We start from the raw sequence: 6,577 nt of genomic DNA, 5'->3' as shown, positions 1-6,577 counted from the left end.
TAGGTTTACTAGGAGAAATAGAAAAAGTCTCTTGGGGAGGTTGGCCTTAAGTCTCACAACCACCAGATAGGTATTTAAGAAAACAAGAGGTTCAGGACACATCTCTGAAAGGTTTGAGTTGCCTTATGCACGTGTGATTATAGTGGGGGAATAGGGAAATCTACCAGAGAAGTGGCTAGGGTTCAGAGTTATCCTGGGGGCAGCTGACGACAGGGGCAGAGCCAAGGGAACTGCTGCATCAGGAGGCCCACCGATAGGGCCTGGTATGTAAATCACCATGTACTCAACACCTAAGCACCAGGGCAGCCAATGCACTATTCAGTTAATCCTGGCAACGACAGGCAAGGCCAGTATTCCTGTGCCACTTCACTTAGAGAGGTGCAGCAAAGGGCTGAGGTCACATCGCATGTGGAGGTACAAGGCCTCAACTGGAGGCCCAAATGCCTCTGACGTCCTCAGTATTTGCAAGTGCCCGCAGGCGGCCAACCTGGCTTTCAGAACACAGCATCCTGACGTTACTGGTGGATGAGATCAAACTTCTGGACGGGCCTAAATATTAACTTGAGGGGCTTCCTCCATTGACCAGGGCGCGTGCCGCCTTCTGTAAACATCACCATCAACTGAAAGGCACGAGAAAAATCCAATGGAAGTGTCCACTCTCACGGGTGAGAGCGGTCGGGGCACGCACACTGGGCAGCCGCTTCAACAGCCACAGGACGCAGGCGCCCAGCGGTTCAGGGGCTCCCTGGGAGGCCTCGTGGGGCAGCTCGAGGGAGTGAGGACGGGAGAGAGCGGCAGGGGTGGGCGTCAAAAGGAATGCAGTGGGGAGAAGGGAGAGATGGAGACACTGGATAGTGACTATGGGAAATCTGGCAATTTTCATTTTCAAAATTATTTTTTTGAGATGTCATTCACATGCCATAAAATTCACCTTCCGAAACTGAAAATTCAGTGTCATTTCGTACATTCACAAGCCTGTTGAAACCATCACCGTCGTATAACCCATCACGTTTTCATCACCCCAAAAAGAAGCCCCCGTAACCATCAGCAGGCCCTCTTCATTCCCTCCTCCTTCATTCCCTGCAACCATTAATTTGCTTTCTGGCACTATGGTTTCGCCTTTTCAGGACATTTCATGAAATAATACAAATGTGACCACTGTGTCTGGCTTCTTTCACTTAGCATAATGTTTTCAAGTTCGTCCATGTCGTAGCATGTGTCAGTACTTCATTCCTTTTTATGACTGTATAATATTTCACACATACACCACATTTTAAAAATTCATTCATCCACTGATGGGCATTTGGTTTTTTTTCACTAATAATCTCCATTTATTGAGAGTTTATTCTGTGCCAGGCAGCACCAGGCTAAGTTACTGACCTTATTTCACAGATAAAGAGGCTTGGAGAGTGTGAAGAGTTTGCCCAAGATTAAGAGCAGTGTGAAGAGTTTGCCCAGGATTAAGAGCTAGCAACTGGGGGAACTGGGGTTTGAACTCAGGCGAACTTCAGAGGTAATAGATTCACGTGACAGAACATTAGAAAAGGTACACAGCGGAATTCAATGAAAAGTCACCCTCTTCCCCACTTTCCCCAGCCACACATTTCCCTCCTCAGAGACATCTGCTTTTGCCATGCTGTGGATCCTTCCAGAGAAATATTTATACCCCAACATGTATGTATCACAATTTATTGACTAATCTGTCCCACTGATTTGAAATGTCACTTTTATGGTATAATAGATTCTTATACCTATTTATATTACTCTTTTCAGAGCTGTCCTGACTCTTTTTTGCCTATCTTTTATGTTTGCCATTTCTCTAAAATTCTTTTTATCTTCTTTTTGATTAAAAAAATTTTTTCTTTTCTTGTTTGTTTCTCTTAAGGAATTAGCCATGATGTTCATTCACTCGTATTATTTTAATTTATTTAATTAATTTATTTTTGGTGGTGTCAGGTGTTAGCTGCAGCGCGTGGGCTCTTCCTTGCGGCTCGTGGGCTCTCTAGTTGTGGCACGTGGGCTCTAGAGCACGTGGGCTCAGTAGTTGCGGTGTGCAGGCTTAGTTGCCCTGCAGCATGTGGGAACTCAGTTCCCCAACCAGGGATTGAACCTGCATCCCCTGCATTGGAAGGTGGATTCTTAACCACTGGACAACCAGGGAAGTCCCCACTCTTGTATTATTTTAAATTTAGTCCTCATTTCTGAAATTTTTTTCTTTTATTTTGAATTCTGTCCTGAGTTCTATCATCTTACCTAATTCTGGTTTATGCTGTTCTTTCATCTTTTTTTTCTTATGGTAAAATATACATGAAACAAAATTTAGTATTTCAACCATTTTCAAGTATACAATTCCGTGACATTAAATACATTCACAATGCTGTGCAACCATCACCACTATCCAAATTCAAAATAATTATGTCAAAACTTCCCATTCCCTCCTCGATCCATGTTTTTTCATCTTTTGCATTGTTTTTCCTAACATCTTTTAGCCCACTTTGAAATAATAGGTTACAGTTTTGATCTGTTTTGTGGACCTGTCTTTTCCAACTTGATTTCATAGTCTGAAGAGATGCTATTCTGCTCCTTATTCTCTTTTTTCTTACACTACCTCTGTACGGAATTTGATCCCAATCCTTTTCTGTTATTGATTTTTGGATGAAAAAATTGGATGACATATTTGTTCAGTTCAGTGATATTACAGATAAAAAATCATTCATTAGTAAAAGGAGAAGCAATCTCAACCTAACAAATCAGAAGCGTTTCTTATTATTTTATATTGAGTTGAATATTTGACTCTTTTAACACTTTTCTACATACAAAACACAAGTCCCTTGAAGGGTTCTTCATAAGTGCATTATAGAAGAATTTAGTATGTCATAAGCACTTCAAGATTTGACATTCAACTGTAGTAGTATCCATGTTGGTTAATTTTCTTACGAGCCCCATGATGAGCTTGAGAAAAACTGAAAGAATTAGAGTATCAGGTTCTATTAAATTGTTACATGTATCTTGCTGAAGTTTTTCTTCATTAATTTATATCCAACTACATAAGCAAATTTGGAGGAAAAAATTAATAATAAATAAATAAATAAATAAGATTGAGGTCTCCAAATATTTTCATAGGAAGATGTCCACCATATACTAAATTATAAACCAGAATGTCTAAGTACTATACCATTAAATCACATGTACAGTCAGTTCTGTATATCCAACGGTTCCGTATCCTGCAGATATGGAAGGCCGACTATACTGCACCATTTTACATATGGGACTTGAGCATCCAAGGATTTTGGTATCCATGGGGAGTCCTAAAATTAATCCCCCTGCAGATACCAAGGGACCACTGTATATTCTTATATCTGCATTTTTTTACATCTGAAAAAATATGTGCTAAATTATTACTGGTGGTAACCTCTGAGTAGGGGGCAAAATTGCCTTCCACTTCATACATTTCTCTGACTGCATTTTTTGCATTCAGCTTACATTAGCTTACATTACTATTGTAAACAGAACAATTTAAACATGGTCTGCCTCTTGGGGTTGGCAACTCACCTGCAGATGAGGTAGCCAGTCCTGTTTAAACCATGGATACAGTGGACACCAGTAAGTCTGTCTATAAAACAGGGAATATGGAATTAAGTTAGCAAAGTAGATACACTAAAAACAAGTTATATAATTTTCTGAAGAGTAGCGTTTAGTAGTTACCACAACACTACCAGTATCCTGAAAAGAAAAAACTGAAGAAGAGAGTGTTTTTGCAGGAATGTACTATGAAGAATTAACTACTATAAAGTCAAAATTCATTGTGTCTGGGAAATTTTACATAGCCTCCAATCACATGCAATAGAGTGGACTGGAGAATGGCCATCAGGAACTGACTTGAACATAGAAAAAGGGAGTGGAAAAAAAAAACAGGCTATCAGAAGATTGGAATTTGTTTTTGAGTGAAACAAATGGAATGCCTTCACTTTTCATGCTCAATATTAAAAATAACAAACGGTTTCTGAAGGGCTCTTGGGGTCCCAAAGGACTTCCATTCCTTCTCTCATTCACTGCTCCTCACACACCACGGGTCTATGTGCCTGTGGAGACCTCGGTAAGTAGCACCGTTCTTATTTCACAATGAAAAAGTAAGGCTTCAGACGCAAGCCGAAGCTGCACAGCAGACAAACAGAAAAAAGACTAGGATCAAGTCTCAGATTTTTCCAACTATGCCACAGCATTTCGTGGTCCCGCACTTAAAAAAATTATATGAGAAAGTAAATAAAAAACAACAACATGTAGCTGATCTCTGCAAAAGGTATGTCTGTGACTAGGTGGTGTCTGGCATTCATCATCGCCTGCCTGGGTTACTACCGCCCTACAATTCTAACAATCTCTTCTATTTCAACTGATCCTCCACATGGAAGATGTTATCTTTCTAAAATATAAACTTGGCTGGATTGCTCTGTTGCTTAAATATCTTCACTTAGCACAGAATAAAGCCCAAGTTTTTAGCATAGCATTGAGAACTCTTTATAAACCAATATCAGTCTGTCTCTCCAACTGAATTATAAGTTGAAACTATGACTTACAAGGACCTACATCATCCACCTCCCTCCTTTCCCCTGCCAGCCTCCCTGATCCCATTCTCTACTGCCCTGCCCTCACTCACATTCCCCTGTCCAGCCACACTGGCCTCCTTACTCTTCCTCAAACATGCCAAGCACAGTCGTGCCTCAGGCACTTTGCACCTACTATTCCTTCTGATTCAGAACACATCCTCCCACCCCATCTCCACTCTCCCAGATATCCAATGGCTTGTTTCTCACTTCAAGGCTCTGCTCAATCGACATCTTAATAGAGGGGAGTTCCCTGATCACCTACCACATTCCGTCACCTCTTCATCTTGTTTTGTTATTCTCCAAAGCATTCACCACCCCTTGACACTCCACATATTTACTTATTTATCTCTCTCCCCCACTAGAATGTAAAGTATGTAAGGGTAAGAACTTTGTTCTGTTCCTACTTCCTAGAACAGTGCCTTCAACTTAGAAGGTGTTATACAAATATTTGCTGAAAATGAATGTATGAATTCTTTGCCCTTTCACACTACCCTCTAGTCACACCAGAGGCTGCCCCTCCAGAGCACAAGTTCAAGCCCTGGGCCTTTTGTACCTGTTCCCAATACCTGGGCTGTCCTTTCCTCATTCTGGCAAAATCCTCTTCCCCCAAGTCCAGCTCAAATGTTGTCTCCTCAGTCAGGCCTTCCTCAATTTCTCCTCTATATTCCTGCTGCACTTGATTCTTTTATTATAATTAAGCCACTTATAGTCACTACATGTTTACCTTCCTAGATAACTGTAAGTTGCTACTGAACAAAGACTTCTAGTCACCTCTGTATCCCCGTGCCCTAACAACAAACCTATAAGGCTCCTAGTGTTTACTAAAACAATTTATTTTCTGAGTCTCTGTCAATTCTAGGGAGTGGATAGTAGAGTCTCCTCCTCATTATCAGTGAGCCTGGCATCTGTGGGAGGGGCTTAGAGCAGAGGAAGCCACCAATGGATCATAACTAAGGTCCTGAGACTGCAATGACAGACACCATGGTGAAGTTAGCCCACTGCATGCAGAAGACCCACAGACGAGTCAGCATATGCAATGGACTACACTTGGTATAACATGTGAACAATCAAGGTTTACAAACGTGTTCTCATGCACTTGTAAGGATCTTCTAGCCCACGCAGAACAGACACAACACACACAAAGGAGCCTGGAGGAAGTGAGTAGGCTGGCAGCTGCACCCTAACATTTTAAGAGGTAAAATTTCTGTGACTACAGTTTACACAAATCCGATAATTTGCCTCCTTTCTAGACACCCTGGTTATCACAGGCAAGGCCAAGCCTCTCAAGTTTTAAAGCTAAAGTACAGGGAAGATCTGTGACTAGGGCTTAAGGTATTTAAGAGCTAGTACATGCATTAAGTACCAGGTTATAGAATGAAAATTTATCTTGAAATTCCAGTCTCTCCCTCTCTCTCTCACCTCCTATCCCCTATCTTCCCACCTCCATCTCTATTCCTTCTCCCCTACTCCCTGTTTTACATATATATGTGCATCATTTTATAAATACACAGAATATTTACTGTCTGTTAGATTTATTTAATAAAGTGCACACTCTTCAGGCTAAATTTAGAAAGAGGACAAAATGAACACCTTCTCATGTGGGTCAGTGGTGTTCCAAAGACAAAAGATTCCTCAGTCTTAAAACACGGCAAATACCATGTTCCTTCTGATAGTTAGATGCTAGAAAAAGGCAAGTGGGTCCTTAAAATTCAGACGCTATTAAGACCTACTAACAACAGACCAAACTAAACTAAATTGTTTGTGACCATAAACAGGAAAAACACCATACCCTATTAGCACCATCAGACATTTCCACCTTAATGTTACCAAACACAACAGGCCTAATGTCAAAACTATTAAAAATGTTAAAAACCCCCAACCCCACTCAAGATGCATACCAACGTTCAGGTAATGGAAAAAAAAGGAAACAACTCACCATTATCTTTATTTTCTTTCAAAAACCCATTAACAGC

The 6,577-nt window shown here is 40.9% G+C and overlaps 1 long non-coding RNA gene and 1 pseudogene across 1 annotated transcript in view; both read right to left on the bottom strand.

Moving 5' to 3' along the window:
- Positions 1-6,577, bottom strand: part of LOC112062817 (centrosomal protein of 78 kDa-like) — a 330,155-nt pseudogene that overhangs the window by 208,297 nt on the left and 115,281 nt on the right.
- Positions 1-6,577, bottom strand: part of LOC114487315 (uncharacterized) — a 29,613-nt gene extending 23,036 nt beyond the window's left edge. Inside the window, exons 1-2 of the long non-coding RNA XR_008618936.1 lie at positions 6,541-6,577; positions 3,553-3,613 (exon numbers count right to left, since the gene is read on the bottom strand). This is a non-coding gene — a long non-coding RNA (uncharacterized lncRNA). The remainder of the gene's footprint in view (positions 1-3,552; positions 3,614-6,540) is intronic.

The sequence above is a fragment of the Physeter macrocephalus genome, chromosome 12, assembly GCF_002837175.3.
Source record: "Physeter macrocephalus isolate SW-GA chromosome 12, ASM283717v5, whole genome shotgun sequence".
Taxonomy (NCBI): Eukaryota; Metazoa; Chordata; class Mammalia; order Artiodactyla; family Physeteridae; genus Physeter; species Physeter macrocephalus.
Note: the sequence above shows the minus strand (reverse complement) of the source record. Positions and strands in the feature narration are given on the sequence as shown.